This window comes from Lemur catta, chromosome 2 (genome assembly GCF_020740605.2).
Source record: "Lemur catta isolate mLemCat1 chromosome 2, mLemCat1.pri, whole genome shotgun sequence".
Lineage (NCBI taxonomy): Eukaryota > Metazoa > Chordata > Mammalia > Primates > Lemuridae > Lemur > Lemur catta.
The window spans coordinates 86,434,496-86,462,199 of record NC_059129.1 but is presented as its reverse complement, the minus strand read 5'-3'; the positions used below and the strand labels follow the sequence as shown (position 1 = coordinate 86,462,199).

At 37.2% G+C, this 27,704-nt stretch overlaps 1 long non-coding RNA gene and 1 pseudogene across 2 annotated transcripts in view; one reads left to right on the top strand and one right to left on the bottom strand.

The window, feature by feature from the left end:
- The window catches only part of LOC123633075, a 181,040-nt gene that overhangs the window by 92,529 nt on the left and 60,807 nt on the right, over nucleotides 1-27,704 (top strand). The gene's annotated exons all lie outside the window — the stretch shown is intronic.
- Nucleotides 6,816-8,167, bottom strand: LOC123633074 (annotated as a pseudogene). Its single transcript, XR_006733539.1, has one exon. The product of XR_006733539.1 is annotated as an obg-like ATPase 1 (transcript).

The following is a 27,704-nucleotide window of genomic DNA, read 5'->3' as shown; positions in this document are numbered from 1 at the left end:
GAGAACTTTGGAAAAGGCTAAGACCTCATTTTACAGTATTCTCATCCTTAGTACCCAAGCAAACTTTATATACTTGGGCCACTTGGGAGACATGCTCCTCTGTATTTGAAAAAATAAAAAAAAATTAAGTGACTTATTTAGAATCCTTGAGGAAATTTTACTTCTATTGGCAAAAGAGTAAGTTTGTACCCTGTACAGGATTTGGGGGGAATTACCCCAAAATATCATCCTATAAACTCAAATTTTCATTGATGTTTCCTTTTGTCCTAAAATTTTACATCGAAATTACATTGTTCTCTGTGATGTGTTTGTTTTCACAGAAAATAACTTAAAATTTCTTGCCGATTAAATTAATTAAATCCTTTATTAGGTAATGCTAGCTGGTTTAACAAACAAGCCTTCAAAGTTCAGTGGTTTGACACAATGAAAGTTTCCTTTCTTGCTCAATCCAGTGTAAGTATTTCTGAGCAGTGAAGTGCTTTTATTCAGAGGGGATTCAGGAATCTTGAACTCTTCCATCTTCTGGCCTCACCCTCTGTCTCAGTCTGCTCAGGCTGCTGTAACAAAGCACCACAGACTGGGTGGCTTAAACAACAGAAACTTATCGCCCCACAGTTCTGGAGATTAGAAGTCTGAGACCAAGGTGTTGGCAGGCTTGATTCCTTCTGAGGACTGTGAGGGAAGAGTCTGTTCCAGGTGCTCTCCTCGCCTTGCACATGGCCATCTTCTCCCTTTGTCTCTTCACATATCATCTTCCCTCTATTCCTGTCTGTGTCTGACTTTTCCCTTTTTATGAGGACATCAGTCATATTGAATTAGTGGGTCCACTCTATTCCAGTATGACCTCATCTTAACTAATTAATTACATCTGTAATGGTCCTGTTTTCAAATAAGTTCACATCTGCGGTATTAGGGACTAGGTTTTCAACATATGAATTCTGGGGGCGGGGGGGACATAGTCAACCTGTAACACCATCCTCAAGGCTTGTGATTGTCTGCACCTAGCTGGTGGAAGGGGAGAAGGAGCATTCACTTCTTAATCACAGTTGCCCTGAAGTAAGGCAACATCCTTTCTCCTCATATGCGTTTGGCGAGAACTGGCCATGTGGCTCCACCCGAATGCAAGGTGGCCGGGGAAGTGTAGTCCCTGGCTCAGTAGTGCCTGTGCTATATACTGCAGGTATATACAGGTTCATGTGAGCCATCCCATCTTCCTAGGAAAGTACATCTGGTGTTTCCTGTTTATTCCAGTGCTCCTTAGCAAACCTATCAGAGAACACTCAAAGAGGTTAGAAAAGTATCCACGTTTGAGAATCCCATTCTAGCTTGGGTAGGAATTCATTCAATTAACACTCCAAGTATTTATATGTAAATGAGTGCTCATGGTGTTGCTTACTATTTGTTTTCTTAAGAATCTAATATATTTTCAAGAGAATTTTATTTACACTACTAATGGGCACCTTTTCTCCTTATGAAATTAATGAGGTTTTACTCTCAGCCAAAAATCTAGCTTGTGGTTGGAATGATTTCCTATAGTACAGTAACTTTTTTGTTACATGTTCTATTAATACTGAAAAATGATAATATATCCAAGAGGGTAAAAAGAATATTATGAATGCAGAGGAGGACAGTTATGTAATCTACAGTACTTATTTCAAATGGCTAGACGTTAGTATTTAATTATGAAAGTCTTGTCTCTCCTATCAGGTTAGTCATTATTTTGAAAGTTGAATGTGGGTTTTTATAAGTGACTAAGTAATTGCTGTGTATGTTCCTTTTCAATTACAGTTAGAAGTTATGACTTCTCTGCATTTAGAATTGCTAAAAATTATTTAGATTTGCCCGTTGAATAGGTTTATTCTAAAAAAGGGGACCCAGGAAAAAAAATTTCCACTGTAAATTTTTTGCTTCTCAAAGCAATTTGTAAGAAATTTCCCATAAAAAGAGAGTGACGGCAATTTGAAAAGGGTAAGTAGGTGCCGTCTGAAAAATTTGGTAGGTAGTATGAAAACACATTAATACTAAGCCATAATATTTAATTTAAGATTTTAGTCGTGAACTCTCATGTCAAGAAAACACTATCTTGCTGTGTTATTGTTCCATTATTTTAAAACACTATTTTTATCTAAAGACTTAAAACCCATCTGTGGTACTTACTGTAGATTTCCTTTGGGTCATAAAACCTGGCAGTGGTACTTTAGTAAAAGTAGTCATTTGAACAGTGGTCTTTTCATTTTTAATGGTTACAGTTTTTAATATGTCAAAATAAACTAAAGCAAGTATTTATGAATTAAATCCTCATTCATTTAGATGTGATGAATTCAGATTTTGGAAACTAGGATGAATTTTGCCCTTTGTAGATATTTGACAAATAATCATTATTTTCAAGTATTACCATTGTATTAAGTGCCTAACGTTTGCCAGGCGTTGCATGAACTCCTATACAATGACTATATTATTGATAATTTTCACAGCCAACTTGCAAACCAGGTGGTATTATTCCTGCTTTACAGATGGAGGAACTCAGAGACCCTTAAATAAGCAGCCCAATATCATATGTCTATATAAAGCAGATCCAGTATTAGAATTTGAGCATTATTGACTCCAAAACCCATGCACATTTCCATTCTGTCACATTGCCTCCTCAGGAGAATATTCTTTAAATTGAATTTGAAATATATTGAATGAAGTTGCAAAGCTAAAGCACATGCAAAATCCCTCGATGAATGTTTCAGTTCTTGAAAGAACAAGCAACGCATTTGCAAGTGAACATGTTAATGTAGTAGCTGGAAATTAGTTCCATCTAATCATTAAAGCAGGCCTCTCGAACTTTTACTTGACAAGTTAGTAGACGACCACTTCCTAGATAAATGAGCAGTCTTTGACTCAGAATACTTCTTAAATATCCATTATGTGACCAAATTAGAGTTCTTTAGAACTCTAGTTGGAGTTCCTTAAAACTGGTTTGTAATTCATACTGTCACACTTCACCTGCTTTCTGAATGTGCCGAGGTTTTGATTTTCAGGGGCAAACACAGAAAAAGGCAGCCTCATGGGTGGGCCTGGCCTAGGGACAAAATAAAGAAAACTTGCCAGTTTTCCAGAGAGAAGCTCAACTAGAACCCTAAGATAAAAGAAAGATATATTCCTCTCAAAACACTTCATCTTTTCACCTTTTCACCTTCCCTAGCACAGTGATCAACCTGACTTCTGATGGATTAGAGGTGTGGGATGTCTGCATCATTGTAAGTTTCATCCAGTTTACTCTGCTCGTGGTTTCTGCTGAGTGACTGTGGCCAAGTCACATCCCCTGTTTGAAATTTGATGTCTCCATGTGTACAGTGAAGCAGTGGGATTAGATCAGAGCTGTTCGCCTGGTGTCTTAAGTAAGGTCACCTTCAGAGGGTGTCTGTAAAATGCATTTTCCTGGAGAAAGAATGGTTCATACCTCACATCAGATTCTCTAAGGAGCTTCGGCACACAAAGAAATCAGTAGGCCAGGTTATCTCTGAAGTCTGTAGGGATTCTAGCATTCTAGTTTTCTGTAAATTTTGTTATGCACAGACTATCATGTGCAGGATAGATGAGAGAATAAATGCATCCTCTCTTTCTGCAGTGTGACATGGAAGGGAAACTCGGAGTGTTTGTGCTGTAGACAACTGCTTCTCTGCTCTCTGAGATCAGTGTTATGGAATGTTTGTGGATGGTGACAAAACTCTGTTATTGGCAGAAGAGCAGAAATAGTAAATCAATTAGAAGTGAGTCACCATTTAGTGATGAATGAACATTTTTTTCAGGCCCGAACATTTCTTGTAGTTAGCTGCGATGGTAGTTTAAGGAGTCATTGAAAATAGCACTTTCCTATTTGGAATCTCAGACATTTGGAATGTTAGTGCCTAAAAAGTGCTCAGTTGACAGACCGGTTTCTACACTGAGGGAGCAGAGGCCTCAGAGGGGAGGTGAGACACCTTTTTGTGGTTGTACCCTGAGTGTAGCGAGCAAGTTGTCCTGCCAGAGAGAGCCTTCTCCTATGTGTCATGCATGGCTCAGCAGATTAACCAGCCTGAGGCAAGAGCCCTGTTGCAGATAAACAGATGGAAGGATAAAGGAAAACACCCTCACACCTCCCTTGTTGGAAGGGACCAAAGAGAATTAAGTAATGTACCCTGTCCAGCTATTTAGTCCAAAGCTATGGAAGCCCACTCTTGAAGTGTGACTTGTGCAGTCACTGTATTGAAATGATGTTTTGCTATGCTCCAGAAAATCCCAGCTCAATTAAAACAGACAGACAAAGACCATTTCTTGGATGCCTAGATATGCCTTTAAAAAAAAGAATCAATGAAATTTACCTACACTATTAATTCTTTCCAAAAATTCTACTTCTTTTCTCTTCTTTTGGTAGATTTTTTAAATTTGCTTTTGATTCCTGAATATAAATGTCTACAGGTGTGTTTTGCAACCATTTACTCTTCCAACTTCTGCTTAAATTGTAAGCATTTTGGCTCTGTTTCCTTAGGAAACTTTGTAAAAAGAGAATAATACTAGGCCACAATAATATTTATTATTTGTCTGCAAAGTTGCTATGAACAGTTACTATTGAAACTTATTCTCTAGGCTGAGCCCACAATTCAAAGTCAAGAGGAAATAAAATGTTCAGAGCTGCCCTTTGTATACTGTTGTTACTTGATTTAATTAATTTATTTTTTAATCAATGCTGAAAACATAAATACTCAGCCCCCTTTTACATTATTTTTTTTTTTCATTTTAGGGCCACCAATCCTTATTATAGCTATTTAACATGAACCTCTCATGATTATAAATCCCTTTTTAGAGTTGTCTGAGCTAGACTGGTAATATGAAGTAACCATATCAAATTTTTCAGTAGGAACATAAAAAATATATAAAGTGTTATTAACTATATATTTTGACTCAGTTGACTAGAGTAAGTTTACAAATGATCAGTGTCTCTTTTAGTCATGAATGAGTACACAGCATGGCACATGGTTTTGTACCATATATAGTTATACATGTATTTTGAATAGATAAAAATAAATCAGTGCCCAGGTACCAAATAATGAATGCCCTCAAAATTTGAATTTCAAGGAACAGTGGCAGAAAATATCATTTGAAGCTGAAACTATCACAAATCAACATAAACATGGCTGAAATTAGCTATGTATAAAATTCCCAGACGTTAACCTACACTTAGACAAATCCATGGTTTTTATCTACTGATATCCTATCAGAAATAAAATAAATATAGATAATGTTAATTAAACTTAACATGTTAGAATTTCTAACATGTTCATGTCAGAAGCAAACAGCTGGCTGCTGGTTTATATGACAGTCACCAGAAGGAGTTGGGGAGCTTGACATTTTTAAGGATGTTCCTGATTATTGCAGACCACCTGGTCGCTGTAGGTAACCAACACATTGTCGGTCTTTAGGCTTGATGACACCAGCCTCGGACTACTAAGCTCTCTTGCCAGCACCTTCTGAACTTCACATTTCCCCCAACAGTGAGAGCTCTGGCCTCAGCACTGGGGGACTTCAGCTCTGCTGGGCGCTGTGCTGCTCATCTAACTGCACGACCTCCGTGGAGTCCCTCTGCCTCTCTAGTCCGCAGCCTCCTCCACTCTGAAATGTACAAAAAAAAATACTTCAAAGATTTGTTGGGAGAGTTAATTGAAATCACTAATGTGAAAGCGCGTAGGACAGATCCTGACCCATAGTAGGTGCTCGGTAAATGTTTTAATTTACAAAATAGATAAAAAGAATAATCTGACTCCAGTATTCTACTCTCTGGGAAATTACGTTTCTCTGTGTAAATTGATCAGTAAGCATTCCAATTTATCTGTCAGTCTGGCTTTTATGACCCATGCCTATGTGAACAGATAGAAATGATTTCTTTTTTGTGCAAAGCCAAGTCCTCAGTGGGCCTGGCCTCCTGGTGGCCCGTCAGTTAGCAGGAGCAGACCCCAAAGAAGGGGCCATCCGAAGCCCTCAGCTGGCTTTCTCTCTGCTTCATTACTACAAAATGATGTCAGTCCTTGTCAGAGTTTTACAGGTTGGGCAGAAAAGTTAAGTGTTTTGTTTGTTTCTTTTTTTTTTTTTTTTAATAAGACTGAGAAACTAAAAGTATTCATGTACAGTAGCAAATGAGAGAAATATGAATCCTACTTACAATGTATTTTTTAGATGCTGGTTAACCTGGTTTATTTTTACTTTGACAGATACTTCCGTTTAGGGGGTGCTTTCCACAGAAACATTCTGTTGTGCAATAGAAAAGTCAGTAAATTTTGTCTCTAGGTTTCCTCCAGATCTCTCAGGTGACCACACCCAAGCCTCAATATTGCCATGTTCTCAGTAAGAGACTTGAGTTATTTCTTTAGTACATGTTTTTAGTTTCCCCCAGGAGGCTTTTGTTGGCAGAATTTGTAATCTTTTTTTTATAGGACATTGTGCTTAATACAGAGAAAGACCAATAGTGTATGTGCAACAGACTCAATTTTTTTTTTTTTGCTGGTTTTATCAAATGTTTCATTGAGTGTAGACATCTGGAGTACTGTAAAACATGCATTATCTGTAGATTCATAAAGGAGCAAGCCACATTGTCCTCACTGTCAAATGTGTCAGGCTTGGCATACGTGATGGAGATTAATGAAGTATCATGAGAGTAATATGGTTCCTGAAAAGCTTCTACAATTTGGAGTAGGGTCTTAATCACATGAAAAGCAAAGCTGTTCACATTTAGTGAACCTGCATGTCACTGGAGGTGCACAATATTTTAATTTTAAAACAAAAATAATTTGTAGAAGATTTCCCATCTCCCCAACTTTATTTTTCCCTTCGGTTTTCAGAAATTTTAATTTAAAAAAATGATATGCCTTTTGGAAGTTGTGTATTTTTCTGAGCAATAACTAAAATCTATTTCTTCTTTGGTTGTTGAGGGGTGTTAAATTTGAAGAAGATAATGTCTCCGTCTTCAACAATATAATTTCTGCCTTGTTGTCTGTACTTGCCAGCAGCCTTGACTGCATTTTCAGAGCCTTCCTCTTTAAAATCTTCACATTTCATTCCTTCAGCCATAATGAATCCTTTTCAAAAGCTATGTGAATCTTTCCTGCAGCCTGAGGAGCCTTCGTGCCTTCGTCGCTTTCCTGATAGTCCATGCACACGCTTCATCTGGGCCTGCAGTGAAAAAGTATTCTAGTTGGAGTGCTGCAAACCCAGCCTTAATGATCTTTGGCAAAGCACTTTGTGTCATGTTCACTTCCAGATACTTCTGTCCCTCCTCAGCACTCAATTCTTGCAACTTGAGTTCTAAAGCCCCACAAAAGGAATGACCAAGGCACCTGGGTCATATGTGTCCACTCACTCTTTAATTTTTATCAACCATTTGTTTTTCTTTCTGATGTAGTCTTTTTCAGAAAGATTAACCAAGTAGACCATTGGTTTTAAAGTCAAAAATAAGTGTTTATTCAATACTTCAATCTCTTTGTCATTCCCGTCATGATAGAAGTGAACAGGTTTCTTTTGAACTATAACCCAGGATTCGACTTTGCACATTATATCATATTCAGGTTTTAGTTTTTTATCTCCTCCTCTCACAGCCACCTTTTCTAGTTTATCTATAATGGGCCCAATCATTTCCTCATCTTCAAGCTGAAGCTCTTCATGTATTATTTCTATATCTCAAATAGGATTTACACTTCCTTCAACATGCATGATATCATCATCTTCAAAAGCACATGTTGGATGAAAGATCCCATCACAGGCACCAATATGAGATAAAAAAGCATTTCCTAGGCCCTGCCCATTGTGAGCTCCTTTCACAAGGCCAGCAATATCCACTACATTTAGAAAGGCAGGAATTTTACTTGCTGGTTTGTGGTACTGGCAAAGAAAGTCAGACCTTTCATCTGGCACAGGTACTCTGCTCTCGTTAGGATCGATAGTGCAGACTGGGAAGTTTTCCACTGAAGCCTGACTATTGGTTAATACATTGAAGAAGGTAGATTTCCCAACATTTGGCAATCCAACAATACTGATTCTCAGTGAGGTTCCAAATCTTCCAATGATTGGGGGTGGTTTAATTCCATCACCTCCCCTTTTGGGGGGCATGATGCTCGGGGTGGGTGATGATGATGCAGGGTCTCAGGGGCAGTAAGAGCTGGGTCTTGCCGACAGCCGGAGGCAGGGAGGAACAGACTCAAATTAAAAGTGGAATAATTGTGTTTATTCATTGCTTTTTATTTCACACTTTATTAGTCCCCTGAAGTCAACAAGCCCTTAATGGTTAAGATTTGGCACCCTGGGACTTATCAAACCTGGTTCAAATCCTAGCTCTGCCACAGAGGAGTTATGGGACATTGGACACAGTTCCTAACCTTTTCTTTACCTTTTCTTAAACCTATCACCTGTAAAATACTGATAGAAACACCCACTTCTCAGAGCCCTTTTAAGGATTATGTTACATCATGCACATAAAGCACCTACCACTCAGCACCTGATGAGAGCACTCCATAAATGTTAGCCATTATGGGGGGTGCAGAGATGAAGACAGAGTTCTCGAAAAGTGAATTCTCTGGTTCAGTTTAATAAGCACCTGGGATTTCATTTGCTTGCCTGTCTGTTTCATGATAAACTTGAAAGGAACTGACTGATTGAGGCCAAATTTGATGCCCTGTATTTTAAATTTTCAGTAAGAATACCACCTTGAAACACTGACAATCATTTGTACCTTTTTGTAGCCACTGCACTAAAAAAACAAAAAGCTACTGTTTATAGATAGCAAGGTACATCTTGAGAGTGACTTCAGCAGGTATAGTAATCTTGGTTATATTTTGGGGAATCATTGGGAAGAGCTTTGAGGGGTCTAGAAAACACTGAATGGAAGTTGCTCCATTGGATACAACTCTAGTGTTGTAGGAGTTGTTTAACTTAGGGCTGTTTGGGTTTGATATTTTTTCTTCAGTGGGAAAACTCTTCTGTGTCTCTTTCTATTTTATATTAACTCCAGGAGCCGAGTCAAAGGTGAGTCCAGTAGATGAGTTAATACAGAAATCAAACTGTAAATTCATCCTTAGGATTACATCCATTATGTAACACTGAGGTGGGCTAGAAGAGATAAAATTACTGTTTTTCTTTATTCTTTATAGTAGAGGGTCAGTCTTCTCTAGAAATGTACATGCTGCAAAAACAAAACAAAGCAAACAAAAAAAGCTTATCAATACATTGTGGTTTTAAAAGGGGGGAAAGGATGTATGTTCTTATTCTGAGTCACTGTCCAAACATTAATAACACTAAAGAATGTTCCAAGCTGGCTACCAGAATGAATAAGAACCAACTGCATTTGTGTAATCATCATAAAAATTATGTTCTATCTGCATTTTTAATTGAGTCAAACATTACACAGAATTAGACACAGACTTTGCTCTCTAGGAGTTTACAGTGTAAGAAGATACTAATATGTGTAGACATGAAGACAAATTCAGTTTAACATTTTATAAACATGGTTGGTTCTATTTCGTGCCTTCCCAGACTTCCCAACCCAAGTAACCCATCATCAGACGTCATTTCATCCATGGGATAATTTTCTTTTTGATTTAAATAACTTGTTTTTTTTTTCTTGCCTATAAAATAATACATGTTCATTTTAGAAAAATTGGAAAGTGAAGTATAAGGAAAAAACAAAAATCACATGTAATTCCACCACCCAGACAAAACTATCAAGTGTTATATTTTAGTGAGATTTTTAATATATCTTTTTAAATGTATCTATATATCTTACATAATTGATATCTATAAATGTAGTTTTGCTGCATGCTTTTTCACTTAATGTATCTTTACATGTTTTCATATTAAGAATTTTTTTAAAACACCATTTTTGTGGTTTTATAATATTAGGATAATTGAAAAGTTGAGAATCCAGCTTTTGGTTCCCTGAAACAGACATTTAATGTTTAAAAAGTCAAAGGAGCATGCTAACTGTTCACCAGCCCATCCAGACCTGTTTCCGAGATAGAGCTATTGTTCATCTAAACTGGAAACTCACTGAGCTCTGCATATTTCCTCAGGCTGGGTGGCTGTTCCGTGCTGTCTTCCCCCATTGACTTATCAGGCTCCATGCACACATGCACGTTTGTTTATAGCAGTCTTCCTGATATGCAGCCACGGCGTGGGTTTTGGAAAACTGCCCAGCTACATACCATTCATACCGGCTGACATTCAGCTTCTGGTAGCTAATCAGGTACTCTTAACTCCTTCAGTCTCTAAAGAACTCATCCTATAGTGCCACCGACTGACTGCAACACACTGGCTAATTCTCTGGAGGTTTCTATTCATGCACACAAATGAAAAGAGGCATAATGGTCCAAGTATTGTGAAAGGTCACTTGTAAAAATCACCAGCCCCCCTGTAGGCTATACCATAAGTGACTGCTTGACTTCATATTCCTTCCAGCTTAAGATAATGTTTCCTGAAGCACTTTGGAAACAGGTAGAGTCTCAAGGGGCTTTGCAGGAGTGACAGAGACTGTCCTTGGCCTCCTAGAGGATCAATGTGCCCCTGGGCTGGGGCTTATCCCTTGTGAGTTGCCTCATCATCCCAGAGGCCACCCCTTTCACAAAACTTCACCTGGTCCTCCACTTCCCCCAGGAACTTGGTTGTCTTGTTACCACTTCTGTTTCTTGTGGAAAGTAAGCATCATAGTATAGATAGAGCTCAGTCTGGTTAAGTGGTGGGATAGGAGATGCTAAGGGCAGACGGAGGCAGGTTAAGCAGAGTAGTAAGGTTGCATGCAACTATTGGATGAGGTTCAGAATCTTTCCTTTATCTCTGCCAACACTTAACCTTTTTTCTCCAAAGCTGATTTTTACTCCGTACATTAAACAACCTTTTTGTATGCAGGAATCTAAAGAGGAAATGTTCACAATAATAGCACACCAGGAAGGAGGACCCTAGATAAAGAGGAGATGTTAAAATGGCATTCATTCTATTTACAAATATCTCTACGGAGCATGTTTCAGTAGTTAAGCAGAGCTTTCTTGCCTGGCACTTTCCAAAATGATATCATTATCTGGCTTGCTGTTTCAGCAGTTCCAGGAATACCTTGCCTGTGGGTCAGGATACTTGGTTTCACATAAACAACACAAAAGAATCCTTTATAATTTCAGAAAGACAGACAAGAGAAGAAATAGCTATTTGAGTTATGTGGACAAAAAATAAATTGGCAACATCCCTCCCCTGTCTAACATAGACACTGAGAGAAGGCGTCCTCTGCCACTTCTCATGGTTAAGTGCTGTTTGTTTCGTCTCAGACCACACTGAATGTAGCCCCTTAGTAGATAAAGGCACCTTTGAAATTCCCATGGGAGACCATGCAGCACATGCCCATTGCTTCTTGGATGATGGGAAGTCTTGGAATGAAATCCAGCCATCACTCATTAGCCAACTCAGCTTAGCAAACCTGGACAGCTAGCAGAACTCAGTCAAACATCCTTGATTTCAGGGAGCTCACAGAGCTCCAGGGATAGATAGGGAAGAACGGCAAGAGTGAGTTACTCAAATAACATCAGTTTCATCTGTTTGAACTTATCCTCCTGAAATCTAAGGATGATGGAAATAGATTTGCTAAATGCCCTTCCTGCTTTCATTGATGGCAATAGGAACAAATAAATGACCATTTTTTAATTTGGGTACTATTCACAGTTAATTCTTATTGTTAAGAATAATTCAGATTTTTTTAAGCTTTTTGCCTTGCTTAAATCTATGCTAGATAATAAGGGATATTTGTGTTATTAGGTGTATTAGAATGTCACAGATCATGCTTCTCACAGCAGGAACCTGTAGTCAGTCAACAATTCACAGTATGGGCATGTAGTCAAGGCACAAACTCAGCTAATTACTGTCTGCTGCAAAATCAGTGTAAACATAAAGATAAATCCAGTTGATTATTGGTTCTCCATTTCATACCACAGATCAGATAATGTCTCTAAAGTGAATACATTCTAGGTCTTATATAAATATCAGTCATTATTATTTCTGCAAATAATCTTGCGCTTAAGAGGTAAAGTTTGGTCTGAATTAGTGAAGAGGCTTACACACACCTGACACCCTAAGTGTGATTTCACACCTAAAGCCAGCATTTCAGAGGGTTTTCAGAGCTTTTTGTAGCTTATCCAGCTGTTGCGCAGTTGGAGAAAGACAGCAATGAAGATCCACCTGTGTTAGTTGTATCCTCTTTCCTGGTAGGGATATATTATACTTATATGTTATTTAAAAGCAAGGGATTCTTGGCCTTGTGCATTGAAGATTGTGTGTTCATTTCCTGGTGTGTTAGACCTATTATTTATCTACCTCATGAATTAATAAGCTCTCAATCTCACAGTTCCATGGGACCAGTATTTAATTGAAGACTGTGATGTGCCAAGCACTGTGCTAGCCGATGGGACTAGGTGCAGGTGAGAAAAGGTGTGGAGCTCAGTAAGACGCCCCACTCTTGAGCTGTCCATGGGAAGATCAGCACCTATGCCCATGGTCAAAGCCAAGGTGAGAGAACTGCTAAGAGAGGCCCATCCTGACCCTTGTGGGTATGCATAGTTCTGCCTGGATGAGGTAGGGAATCCTGACAGAGAAGGCGATATTTGAGCTGTGTCTTCAGGAATATGGAGGAGTGTCCTAAGCAGAGAAAAAGATGAAGAGCATTCCAGATAGAGGGAACAGTATGTGACATGCCTAGAGGAAGAAAGCACGTCACATGTTCAGGGGTTGGCAAGTTGTTTTCATTTTTAATTTACTTGAGAGAAGAAAACAAGATGTCTTTGATTCAGAGATGAACAGATCAATAAAGAATTTCATAGCAGCAGTAATCAAAATTATATGTCTGTGGCACAGAAGTTTGCTATCAGCATCAACCAACAGGCCTCATGACAAAAATCTATCTACAGATCTACAGCATCTACCATGTGATCATGCTCCAGCCCAGAAATTAGAGGTTCAAGGGATGATGGATTATTTTAAAAGGAGCTCCTGTGTTTAATGAGTGATGGTCTGGAGCTCCGTCCTAGACATGCCCACTGCAGGGCGGGTGAATCTTGCGCTGCACAATCATCCACAACCACCTTAGATCAGAGTGTAGTTGCCCTGCTAGCTGTGGAGGTCCCGGAATGCTTCAGAGCTCAGACTGCGGGGTCAGAGAGACCTATGTGCAAGTTCTGGTTCTTCTGCCATTTACTTAGTATGGAACTTGGGGCAAGTTTCTCTCCTTTCTTAAAAAAATAAATAAATAAAACATGTAATTTTATATGTTTACATAATACAAATTATTTTATATAAGAGCCTAAGTGTGATAATAGCATACATACTTTTGAGTTCCCTTTTTTCTTAAACTTTTCATTTTTTGCCTGGCTCACTCTCCCCGCCCCCCGACCTTTTTCCTCTTCTCCCCTTTTAACTGCCCACATAGCCTGCCATATTTTTCCCTCATTTGTGTAAATGTATAAATGTATAATCACACACACACAGGCACACACAGACACCCTCGCAGACAGTGGGAGCAAGGGGATTGTCATTTTGTTCCATAGAAACGAAAATGTTATATGGAGTGTTCCCAAAGTATTAAGTTTTATTTCAGTAGTATAATTGCTATAAACTTACAAAAGAAATATTTGAACATGTAATTATTTATATTTCTTTTACACTTATTTAGTTTTGTGAATTTTGATTAATAAATTTTAGTCTTATTTTTTATGTATAATTTTTATTTTGAATTTTAATAAGAACCATTGATGTTTTAAAATGTTAAATATTCAACTTTTTAGATGTTGTTTTTTGTAAGTATAAGGCGTTTATACTTCCAAAATTATTAAAGTTTAAAAATGTACTAAAAGTTTTGGAGCTCCCTGTTCCATTCTTTTTCTTTTTTTTTAATGTCTTTTCTCAAAAAACTATAATATATCGAAATCTCTTCTTTTTAATGGGTGCATAATATTCTATAGTGTAACTATTAGAATTTATTCCACCATTACCCTATTGATGGTTATTTACCTTGGTCACAGTTTTTTTGATCATTACCAACACTGCAGTCATAAACATCTTTGTACATGTTCTTGCATACGCTACTATTATTTCTGTGGCATAGGTTCTTAGGAGTGGGATTGTAGGATTAATGAGTAAATGCAATTTTGATTTTAATAAGTGTTGCAATAAATGGCTTTAGTTAATTAATTAAAAATGCCTTTGATTTTAGACTATTTGAAAAGAACATTCACATGAATTATTTGTTTGATGCACACAATGACCTTTGAGGCAGATAGAGTAGATATTATTGTTATTCCCATTTTATTGATGGGAAAATGAAGGCACGAAATAGTGTATGGTTTCTCATAGTTATCCAGTTAGAAAGCACTTTACTCCAGTCTAGAGCCAAGCCTCATCCTCAAAAAGCCCTATGCAGTCTTTCTTTACCTACGTTTTTGGTTTTGATGGATCAGTTAAGTGAAAAATCTTCAAAATCCATTAAGAAAAGGAAACATACCTTCGGTTATGCCACCAGGAGAGGGCAGTAGTTGAAATACATTTATTCTCCTAAATAATTAGGCACCCCCAGCCTCTTTTAAGGGGTGTACCTTTGTTACTTTGCTATTTGTAATGCCTTACTTTTAGTTTGGGGTTACTTGTTTGATCATTGAAATCTTTATGTAGATTTGATGGATACATTTCATCAATGATCGATTTCCTTGGATACGTTTTAAAAATTTATAGAAACACACATTAGAGTGTGTCCCTGGGATTGTAAAAGAATGCAGATTTTTTTCCTTGGTTCCCTTAAAGAACTTTTTCACATATTCTGTGTCTGACTGACTGTTGACCTTCTACTTTTGCAAACTTACTGGCTGTGTGATTTGGGGCAGTTCCTGTAGCACTAGGTTTCCTCATCTGTAAAAGGGGGAGAATATACTTACCTCCTAAGGTCATTATTTTAAGGAGTCATAAATGTAAACCATTTAGCACAGCATGTGTCTCACAGCGGAGGCTCAGTACATGCCATGTGCATGTGTAGCCCCTGTGGTAACATGCTAAGGGTCTAGCAATGTCTATGAGGAACACACTGGGTGGGATGTATTTAATAGTTTTCATCTATACCGTTGCCAAAATGCCATTAAGCTGCTCTGCCTTTTGTGCCTGATGCAAGTATTGATACAGCACAGCTCCTTAAATAGAAGTGAAATTATAGGAAGGCTCATGGCATTTCTGGGTACTATTTTTTGAGTGACAAGTGTTTTAACCACAGTGAATACTTTTGTTCCTGCAAGGGTTTGATTGAGAGGAACAGCAAAAAGAAATTCAGTTTCTCTTCCTCCAAGTGAACATTGTTTTCTTAGCTGTCTTTTTTGGGAGGTGGGAAGGAGTGGTTACTTAAAACCAACAGTGTGTGTAAATAGGAGCGACAAGTATAGTTAGCGTTTACTATCACTAATAGACAAGCCCCACAAATGCAGCTCAGGAGACATCTATGAACAAACAGATTTTTTCCCTTCAAAAATGTTGAGAGTCTTTTTGTTTCTAGCAGGAACAGCTGTAGAATTCAGCTATTTGTTTGTAACATGATGTCTGAGTGAGGAATGATGTTTAGATGTAGTACATTAGTATCCAAAATGTCATTTTACATAATACTAAGGTGATCAGGTAAGTGGAATGAAGCCAGGAAATTCAGCATTACAGCTGACATTTCATTCTCTCCGAGGTTTGTGAAAAGGCCACAGCTAACTTTGCATTTCCCCAGGAAGGAGGGCGGAGGTTCAGTTGGTATCACACCCTGCACATTATTTAAACACAAGGTTGGTTCATTTTCTCTTCTGTGAAGGGTGGTTACAGAAAGTGTATCTTTGGCTGACTTCATCCTGTTCTTCAGCTCTTGGGAAAAGAGAGAGCCCCAGGTATCTGCTCTGGACTGAGAACAAAAGTGGATGTTTCCCTGACCCTACCCAAAAGTGGCTTCTGGCATCCTCTCTTCAGAAACAACAGTTTTTCAGTAAAAGAAGAGATGTTTCAGGGCTAGTAACTAAGAAGAGTACCGAGATTTATGATCCTCAGTACTTTCTTACCAGCTGTATAGTATCGTGAGAGGATGTTATATAGAATCTGCTAAGCGTGGAATCCTCCCTAAGGAGGAAGGTGAAGCCCAGAGAAAGCCTGGCACAGCTCAGAGTTGAGGTTAATCAGGGGCAGAACGAGAACCCAGGTGTCCTGACCCCTCCTCCAGCACTGTCTATAAACTTCACGGCCGATCACATTTTGTGCAAAGAAGCTAACATAGTCAGTGGCGTCAGAGAGACCCAAGTCTTAATGGGAATTCTACCACTTATTAACTAGGTGGTCCCAGCGATGTTAACCCCCTAAAGATCAGTTTCCTTGTATGTAAAAAGGGGCTGATGAAAAAAAAGTTCATGGAGTTGTTATGGAAATCCAATGTGATAACATGCAAAAAGCTTAGTATAGGGCCTGGTATATAGTAGGTGCTCAATAGATGACAGCTTTTTATGGGCCAAGTGCTATGCTACCCACTGGAGATATAAAGAAAAGTAAGATACCGTCCCTCCACTCAAGTAGTTTGCAGTGTAGTTGGGAAGACAGACATACATATAAATAAAATAGTGTGTGTTAATTGTAATTATGGCAACAAGGTGGTACATAAGGAGTCCAGACTAGAGTAGCTTGGGAAGCTTCAGAATGGAAGTGTTGCACAGATTTTTGAAGATGAATAATAATTTTGAGGCAGGCAAGGATTTTTCAGGAAGAGAAAAGAGTATATAGTATGCTAATATATAGATCTATGAAATAATTATATTTTAATATTAAAATATTAGTATCAACATGGAGCTGCCATTGGTTTACAATGTTGTGATCTAAAGCCGGGGTCCCCAACCTATGGTGAGTTGTATAATGATTTCATTATATATTACAATGTAACAATCATAATAGAAATAAAGTACATAATAAATGTAGTGTGCTTGAATCATCCCAAAACCATCCCTCCCTCCCAGGTCCTTGGAAAAATTATCTTCCATGAAAATGGTCGCTGGTGCCAAAAAGGTTGGGGACTGCTGGTCTAAAGTGTCCAGAGAAGCCAGAAAGGAGAGTAGAAAGAAGGACATAATCTAAGTGGCTTGGAGGCTGTTCCGTGTGGGTGTGGGTCAACACTGAAAGACTTTGAAGCTGGGAAGCAATGCAGTAATTGTGCACAGGTGGAGAATGAATGGGAGGAGAGGGAGCAGTGAGGGCATTGGGTCTGTGTAGGTACCTGGACCCTGCCACCAAAACTGATTTGGGGGTGGGTAGGTAACGAGTACCATTTGGGACATTATGTGTGGGGTAGCCAGATGGCTGGGTCTACTGGAGCTGGTTGTATAGGTCTAGAGCAAGGCAGGAATAAAAACAAGGCTATAGATGAGCTCACTGGGAATACAGTGTCAGAGCAAACTGAGATGGCCAGGGGTGCAATCAGGAGGATCCCAGCATGGAAGAGGTAGGCAGTGGAAGAGGATCCAGGGGAAGAGGAGGCCAGGACTGAGGGAGGCACGGAAGACAGGAAAAGAGGAGAGTGTGGAGAGGAGGCTTCAAGTCAGGTGGTAGTTTCATGGATGTTCTGCATGTTAAAATAAGTAGGTGCATACCTGGATATGTAAAAGAGGACCTAGGGGCAGAGTAGGGCAGAGGGCCAGCTTTGCACGGTGAATACTGTCCCTTGGACTTGGCAATCAAGAGATCATAGATGTTCTTAATGTTAAAAACTCTACTGAAGATACTTAGATGGTGGCCGGATTTCAGTAGGTTGAAGAGAGCCAGAAGTTAGGCTCTTTTGCAAATGGAAGTGTCTCAGAAAATGCAGGAGAGAACATGTAGCAAGACTTCTGAAAACAAAGGCAGGTCAGTACTGATGTGGAGCAGTCCTAATACTTGCAGACAAAGTGAAAGGAGGTAAGGGTGGGTGGGAATACATATACATTTTTGGGTAAGGGCCCCCTCCTTCCGCCCCAACATCCCTCTCTTCCAGTGTCGCTTTCCCTGATCTGCTTCAACCTACAGATCCAAGGGGCACCTCCCTGGGGGATTGGTTCCCACACCAGCAAGTTTATAAGCGCCTGTGTTAGGTACCTGTAACAGCTGGTTATGGTTGTCCTGTTACTAGGAGCCACAGAGTTGTTCCTTCCCAGTGTGTACTTTCTATAGCTACCTCCTGTTTTCTGGCCACTGGCCTCTCAAACCCTCAACATTTGTATGTTCTTGTTTCCTGTCAGTTTGGTCCCTTCTCTGCTGGCCCTGGGCTCCAGAATTTATGACTAGGATCTGTGTCTTGGGGTACTTAAGTCAGATGGTGAGTCTTAAATGCCAACTTCAGGTATCCAAACTTGATCGGGTGATCACAGGGACATCAATAAAGCGTTATGCCCAAGAGGGACAATTTGGGTAGATTAATCTGGCAGCAGGAATTATATGGAGTGACTATAGGTAGTCACTGCCTTTAAAATGTGGAGTGACTAGACGTAGGGCAAATGGTTAGGAAGCTATTAATGTAGTACAGATTTGGGGCAACAAAGGGCAGAAATATGGTAGAAGCCATGAAAATAGGAAGAAGGAACATAGTTAAGAAACATTCGCGGACAGTTTGAGAGGTATGGTTACTTATAGGTTATAGGCAGTAAGGAAAAGAGGCCAAAGACAAATATTTTAAAAAATGTAAATGATGTAAAAAAACAAAAAAAGTAAGACTTGAGAAATATACTAACATTCATTTAATAAAGCATCGTTTGAACTTGTTAGGTAAATAGATCAGATTATAGCATGATTTACATAATATGAATATAGATTATATCATATAATATAATATTTCTTCTGTTTTTTAACATCCATACTCAATTATAAAATTATTCTCAATTCCCATTTAATGTAGAATTTGTGATTATAAATGGAAGGTTTTTGAAGATGGGGTCTCTGATAATGTAATATGTCAGTATTGTAGAAGTTTAGATTTAGACTCTTTATGAAGATATTTTAACCTTTTGGATTGTCACCAGGAACCAAACTCATGAGGAGTTTTTGACTGTCGATATAATTTTAATTATATTAGCAATTTAAAAACATTTTATGATAAGGGAAAATATTTTTACTCTTTCTGACATTGGTCACCAGCCCACTATTTTTGCCTGAACAAAAATTTTCTTTCAAAAGAAGGGATTAGGTTTTTTCCATTGAAAAGTTATTTTTAATATGAGAATTCAAGCCTTTTGGTATTTCTTATTAGTGAATATTCTTTCCTTATCATTTTAACTATGCATTTGTTGTTTTTCTTCTGTCTTATGCAGGCAGTTATGAAAACAAAGTGATTTTGCTATCTGACTTTAAAAGCTACCAAGAGAGTTTCTTATGATTTCATTGTATTAGGAAAATCATTGTATTAATGAGAACTCTCCAGTTCTCTAGAATAAGGAGTAAGAAAAAATAATAAATACTAATTTAAAAACTTAGATATAGAAAAAGAACTTCCTAAATGTGTTTTCCAACATGAAGTAATATTACAAAATTTTAAAATGCACATTCTAACAAAGTTCATTTGGGTGATTTACTTTAAATTATGAAGTATATCACACATACGGAAGTAATAAATAACATATAGATATACTTTAAGGAATTAATTAAAGAAAATATCTGCATTTCTGCTACCCATCTTAAGAACATTATCACTACTATTGAAACCCTTATGTACCTCTCTCCTATCGTATTCTCCTATCTCTAACTGCTTTCTTGGATTTTGAATTACTCATTCTCTCGATTTGCTTTAGTTTTACCACATATGTATGTGTCCCTAAACAATATACTATCTTACTTTTACCTTTATATAAATAGAATCATATGATTATTTTGTGACATGCTCCTCCCAAAACATTATGTTCTGATTTTCATCCACATTAATCTGTATAACTTTAGTTCATTCATTTTCATTGCTATATAGTATTTTATTGTATTTATCATACTACAGCTTATTTAGCCATTCTGTTGAAGGGTCCTGCATTCTACTGTTGAGGGGTCCTGCATTTTATCTCGTATGTTGAAACCTTATTGGTCTCCTTATTAATAAAAGTAATTTGTAGATTCTTTGGAGTTTTCTCTTTACATTATTATATCATTTACAAGTAATGATAGATTTATTTCTATTCAATATAATATTAATTTCTTTTTCTTATTGAGCTGACTAGAATGGCCAGTGTTAAATAGAAGTAGTCATAGATAAAACTTTAACTTTTCATTGACTTGACAGACCAATGACTTGAAGTTTCATCCTTGAGTGTGATGCTTATTATAAGATTGCTTTGTGATACCCTTTATCTAGCTGAGGAAGTTTCCTTCTATTCCTTGTTTACTAAGATTTTTAATCATGAATGGGTGTTACATTTCATTGAATGCTTGAACTGTATCCTTTGAGATGATCATATATTTTCCTCTTCTTTCATCTGAAAAGTAACATTGATTGATATCGAAGCAACCTTGAATTGTGGGAATAACCCAAATTTAGGCATGTTATTTTTCTTTATAAGTGATTAGTTTTGAATTGTGCTCAAGATTTTTGCATTTATGTTCAAAAATAAGACTGGCTTATGGTCAGTTTCTTTTTGAAGTTCTTTGAATTTTGGTTTTATATATTTTGAAGATGTGTTGTTAGGAACATGGTATTATGTCTTCCTGGGGAATTAAATATTTTTATTATTAATATGTCATGACTCTTTTTATCTCTTTGCCTAAAATTAATTTTGTATGGGTTTAGTTTAGCTAAACCAGATTTCTGGGTTAGTATTTGCCTGCATATATCTTTCTCCAGCTTCCTTTGTACAAATCTAAAACCTTTTAGATTTGTCCTTTGTAAATCAAATAATTGGATTTTGTCTTTCTTACTAGCTTTATTAAGGTGTAATTTTCATACAATAAAACTCACATATTTTAAGTGTACAGTTTGATGAATTTTGACAAGTGTGTACAGTAATGTAACCACCACCACATTAAAGATATAGATCATTTCTATCACATCAGAAAGTTCCTCATGCCCTTTTGCTGTCAGTTTCCTTCCCTTTCCTCTGGCCCTAGAAAACCACTGATCTGGTTTTTATCACTATAGTTTTGTCTTTTCCAGAATGTCATGTAAATAGAATCACATAGTATTCAGTCTTTGGTGTTTGGCTACTTTCACTTAGCATAATGCTTTTGAAATTCATGCATGTTATTACATGTATCAAAATTTCATTCCTTTATATTTTCTGAGTATCATTCCATTTTATGGATGTACCTTAATTTGTTTAGCCATTCACCAGTTGATGGACATTTGGGTTGTTTCCAGTTTTCAGCTATTCTGAATAAAGCTGCTATGAACATTCACATACAAGTCTTTGTGTAGACATATGTTGTCTGTGTTTTAATTTAATCATATAGTCTGGCTTTTAACCAGAAAATTTAGTTGATTTCTATTGTTTAGCAGATTGCATTGATTACTCTAAATGCATTTGTGTTCATTTTGACCATTTATTTTTTGCTGTTTGTCCTACTTTTTCTGTGCTTTATTTTTTCATTAGTGCCTTCATTTGCGTTTTGCTTTTTCTCTTTTTAATATAATTACATGGTTTTTCTTCTACTAGTTTGGCAGTTGTAGACACTATTCTCTCTCTCTCTCACTATTCTTACCCTAGAGATGTTAGCATCCTATTTAACTTGATAAAGTCTTACACTAAACAGTATCACTTTTCTCCCAGTTTAGGAATATTAGAGTTCTTTAATTCTGATCATTCTTTTTCAACCTAATATGTCATTATTACTCAGTTTTTAGTTCCGTATTATTTTTAATATTACACATCATTACAATTTATGTACAGCCAGCATTTGTTTTATATACTCTATTTACATATAGCCATAGATTTACTTTTTTCTTTTTTTTTGCTCACCATTTCTTTCTTCTCAGATCATGCTTTTCTCTGAAGTATGCCCTTTAGAAGTTCCTGTAATGAATGTTTTAGAAGTAAACTTTCTTATTTTTCATTTGACTGAAAATGCCTTTTATTTGCCCTTGTTTGTGAAAGTTATTTTTGCTAGGTATACAATTCCATATTCAATATTATTTTCTCTCAGTGTTTTAAAGACATTTTCCCCAGGTTTCTATTCTTCTGTTAAGAAGTCAGCTATCTAATTATCATTAGTTTGTAGGTAATCTGGTTTTGTCCCTGGCTGTTCTGAAGATCTGTTTTGGTGATGGTCTTCTGCAATTTTACCAGGTTTTACCCAGGTGAGAATTTCTTTTATTTGACATCCTTGAGATTCATTTGGTTTCCTGAATTTGGCGATTAATGATTCTGTAAAATCTCAGAAAAAAATCACTTTATTGCTGCCTTGTCTACATTGTGTGATTTTTTCCTTCATACTCTACCTTCTACATCTCTAAATCTTTCTCTCATATTTCCACCCCTTTTCCATTTCTGTACAAGATTATGTATAATTTCTTTATGACTGTCTACCATATCACTAACTCCTACTTCAGCTGCATCTAATTTCGTATTGGATTTGCTCATTGAGTCTCTGATTATAATAATTATAGGTTCATTTCTAGAAGTTATTTTTGGTCATTTCTCAAATCTGCCTAGTCATTTTTTATATCTTATTCTTTTTTCATATTTTGAGATCCTGTTTACTTTCTTTAAATGTACTAAACACATCTGTTTTATATTCTATATTAGATACATTCAATAGCTGAAGCCTTTGAGGATTTGATTCTGCAGTTTTTTTCTCGCTCGTGTTCATGGCAGCTAGCTTCTTTTGTGATTTTTTTATTGTAAACTCAATTACGGAATTCTTGTTTATGAAAATCCCTTGAAACTTAAGTTCATTATCCTAGAGAGGCTTTTCATTTGCTTCTGCCATGTGTTTGGGGGCACTGCCAACCCAGTACTTTTTACCCTAAATGTTTGGGTTTGGAAGCGAGCACATGGATATGTAATTTCTGATCTCAAACAGTGTGAAAATGGGCTTGGAACTTTTTGAGGAGACTTTTTCTTTTTTTTTTCTCCTCTTCCATCACCAAGGCATATTATTTCTTCTGTTCCTGGAGATATTTAAAAAAAAATTAACTCACTGAGAATTTCACCTTTCAGGGCTATTGGCTCTGACCTTCACACCCTGTGTGGACATTAGGATGTCTCTTGTCCTGTAGACTCCTTGTCTCTTAAAACGCCCATCAGGGGTTGGTTTACTTCTCTGGAGTATGTGCCGACTTCAGTACTTAACTCCCTATTCAGTGTTCTAGTTTTCTTGTAATTTTTGACTTTTAGCAATTGGTGTTACTTTCTTGCAGCTTAGTCATGCCTTTAAAAATATTTTTAATGTTTGCCTCAGCATTTTTAGGCATTCTACATGAATTTGCCATACTTGACAATCAGAAGTCCTCTTTATTTGAAAGTTGAACCATTTTCCGGAAGGTGAGTGAGAATAAATTAGTTAGATGCTTGTCATTCATAGAGTTCACACTGCAGTCAAAAAGTTGACTTACATCACAATGACATCATATTTTTACCTACAAAAAAGTAGTAGTTGCTTTGCATAAACATTAATGTTTGTTATTAAAAGATTTTGCCTTTTTTTGGTGGTCCTCTGAAATGGAATTACAAAGGTCTTTAAGAATTAGTCACTCACTCACTCACTTTTCAACAAATACTTGCTGAGCCCCTGCATTTTAGGTGCTGGGGAATAGGATATATCAATAATTAAAGCAGACAAAAATTCCTGCCCCTGTTGAGCTTACATTCTAGTCAGAGGAGATGGACAATTAACAAGACAAATAGGTAAAGTGTATAGTATGCTAAAAGGTGGTAAGTGTAGGTAACAATCGGACAGGTAAAAGAGAATTGGGAGTTGTTCTTATTATTCTTCATTTTTTAAAGAATATGTTCAAGATTGTTAAAAGCCATTTTAATTAAGGTTCATGAAAAAAATTAAACATTCTACTACTGTGGCTTTACTCTAACTTAAACTTATAAAGGTGAAGTTGAAATTGGTGTGTACATTTGTATAAGTTCCTGGACTAGAAAAATAAATGTTCTTACAGTTCCTTGGGCACTTCTTTAGTAAGAAAGTAAATGAATAGAAATATTGACCACAGTAAAACTTCATGTATGTGATGCCAACACTTTAAAAAATTCTCAGGTTTTAAAAAATAGCATTAAACTGGAAAATGTTCCTTTCTACCCACCAAACCCCACAAAGGCAAAAACAAACAAAATATTCAGCAACAACTGAATATCAAAGGGGGCTAAAATATATGTTAGACTTAACTTTCTAGGTTGGTTCTGAAAGCCCCAAATGGTGAAGCTATAAAAGGCCATTCATATTTCTTTAGTGCGAAACTGACAAACAGGGCAGAAGTAACCAGAAGGGAACAAAGAGAGCAGTGGAGGCCTTTAAAGACAGCAGCAGTGGACACCAGGGTGCAAAGCAGCAGGCACTGTTTTAAAAAGAGCACCGTTAATCCAGAGACTAAAGCTCTGCAGACCAAGAGCAAAGGACGGTTTACAGCTCAGTTCCCACGAGGGCATGACCATGCTCTGTTACGAGCACATCAGTTGAGGGACAGAGAGGCTATTGTTCAGCAATTGTAGTGGCTACCCACAGGAAGTAGGGGGAATGTCTGCGTTAGTGTCCTGACACCAGTGACTTCCCTGACCCAACCTGTGCAAGTATCAGGGAAGGGGTCAGAACAGGAAGAGTTACTGCAGAACGTTACTCGTGACTGAGCCTTTCCTCATTAAGGTATCATCCGAGACTTTCCATTTTTAATGCTATTTATGCTTAGACTTTTCTTCACAGTAAAAAATTGAGGAGAACAAAATGTCCATCTTCTAGTAAAGACAGAACTTCTGAAAATATGTAAATCACTTTAATGGTTTTTCTAATTGTAAAAAGTAACAGATGTTTATTGGGAAAAGGTTCAGAAAATCTTTTTTATTTCTTTTTAAATCACCAATAACCCAAGAGAACAAAGCTGTTAGCATTTTATTATATATCTGTGGCTCCCCAACTGTGTGCCAGGGTCCTCTGGGCACCATAACGAATTCTGGGTGCAGCTCTGGGGTTGGCACAAGACACTTTCCGTCAGCAAGGGAAACACTTGCCAGCTGTTGTACAGTTACACAACAGTACCAACTGTTAGCTGGAGATAGTTCACAGTTTCAGCATTAGATCACACCACAGTCCTTTTAATGACGTCATATCTTTGCAAAACTAGATTTTCAGTGATTGCTGAATTTTTAGTGACAAAAAGAGTAAGTACCACATGAAAATCATTGTGGAACAGGAAATGAGCATGATGGTGTCCAGTGTGAGTCCAAGATTTAAAGTTATGCAGTGCCCAACAGGTGTACGCATTCTGTTAATAAATTATTACAAGATTAAGAAGGAAATAAAAATAGTACTTTTCATTTATGTATGTTATTTTGTCAATAGCTACTAAGTCATTAAGACATAAATAGTAACTATTATCTGGCCCTAACTACTTAACAAACAGCACTATTAGGTATTTGTTTTGGCCCAGAGGCACTCTGAAAAAATTACTGAGACTCTAAGGGCTCCCAGAATCATTTGGGAACTTCTAATATATATCCTTCCAGACTTTTCCTATGTACAATCACACGTATTTTTGAAACCTGTGGTTTTCTTTGACTTTTTAAGTCAAAGAAAGACTTTTTAATATATTGTGGAAATTTCTGCATGTCAATAGTGTGGATAATTATTTTTAAATTTTAATGGCAGAACAGTTTTCCATTGTTTGAATTTCCATATTTTTAACCAGTCTTCTAACATCAGAGGTTTAGCAAAACTTTGCTTTTATAATCAGTGATGTGGTCAACCTCTTTGCACATCCTCTTTGTTTACATATCCAATGATTCCTTTCACTACATTCCTAGAAAGTGATTTTCTAGGTCAAAAAATATGTACTTTCTAATGCCTTTGACATCTAGAGAAAGAAAGAGGGAGAGAGAGGGAGGGAGGGAGAAAGCACGTGTCAAATTGCCCTTTAAAGAGATTGTACCGGTTTCTTTTTACCAACAGTATACAGGAACACCTCAGCAAAAAGAAGTGAACTATTGGAGAACTCCCAACCATCCAAACTCAGATTTGTGAACTGGCCAAGCCTGTTCCTCTTTTTCAACCATTGAATAAACTTAATGTCAATGAGAAAGCTGAGTAAGCGCATACTAGCCAGGAGCTCCTACAGTTGAAGACCTGACTAAAGTCAGAGGTAGCTGATAGCAACATCCAAGAAGACACCCACTTAGGGAATAGAAAAAACATGTGCCAGGAAATGTCTCCAACCTTTGGTTCACTAACTAGTTTTTTAAAACAACATTGTACTCCCCAAAAGCCATGCTACACTGTGTAGCTTTCACTCTACCTCTGTAAAGAAGCAGCAAAAACCAAAATAGGAGTTGACATCAGGAATTTTTTTTTTTTTGAGAGGATAAATTTCAGAGTACCATGAGGGTCAGAGAGGATCCTTTCTGTTCCATGCTTTCACATGTATTTTCATCTGTGACCAAATATATATCACATGTTGATCTACATTTAATTTATACACATGAGCTGGTATTTTCAATTTTAAGTTATTAAGAAAAAAATGTGTTTTAGATTCTGATCATGAAGGCACAAAGCAATGTGGTACATTTTGGAAATATTTCCATTTTGAGAAAACTCTGGAACCCTTCAGCTCTCTGGGACTCTAAGCTGTATAGAAAGATTCATTCCCAAAGTATCCTGAATGGATAAGATTTTGCTGTAATTTCACAGGATGGTAATGTATATTACCTTCTTTTTGTCTGTTTGTTTGCAATGAAGACATCATCTATCTTTAACCTTGATTTAAAACATTTTAAAACAATTCCATTTTATAATTTTATAAAATAGCACTCTAGATTAACGCTTTTTGAAAAATTAGTGCTTAGCTGCTTTTGAAAAGGTAAATGTACTCTTTTAGTGGGACAAAATGTTAAGCAGGATGACTCTGTTTAAAGCAGATAATCTCTAAAATTTTGTTGTAGATAAATTAAATCTGTGTTCTAAATACTCATCACTTCATTGACTTTACCTGCTGCCCTCCTTAAGTAGAGCCAGGAAGCTGTTTTCACTTACACCTGGAAGGGAAGTAAAAAGACCACTGTGGTCTGTTTGGCAAACAGTTGCCACAGAGAGGGCCTTTCCTCCTTTGTGTGGAAGGAGAATGTCTGAGCTGTTGGAAGTCTCCATGTGACGTGCAACTGCCCCGAGGTATTTCCTTTTAAATCCCCGCTAGGGAATTCTACCAAAGTCTGGTGTGTTTCTGTGTGCCATCTTTAGGGAAGTTGATTGTATTAAGAGAGGGGCGAGTTTCTGCCTTTACTGAGACTGTTACACTTAGGAAAAGTAAGCTTTTCAGGAATTTAGGAGAATTTGAAGGCCCTGTCAGTTATTTTTATTTGACTCGTACAGTTCTCTTTGTTATTCTTAAAAAACTAAATACAAGTCTGCTTTGAGAGCACCGGCCGTGTTTACAGATTTAAGAGACAGACGCCAGAGAGTGTACGGTAATTGCGTAGCCCTCATCTGTCATGCCCTGAGCAGTGTTCCTTCAGGATGAAAGA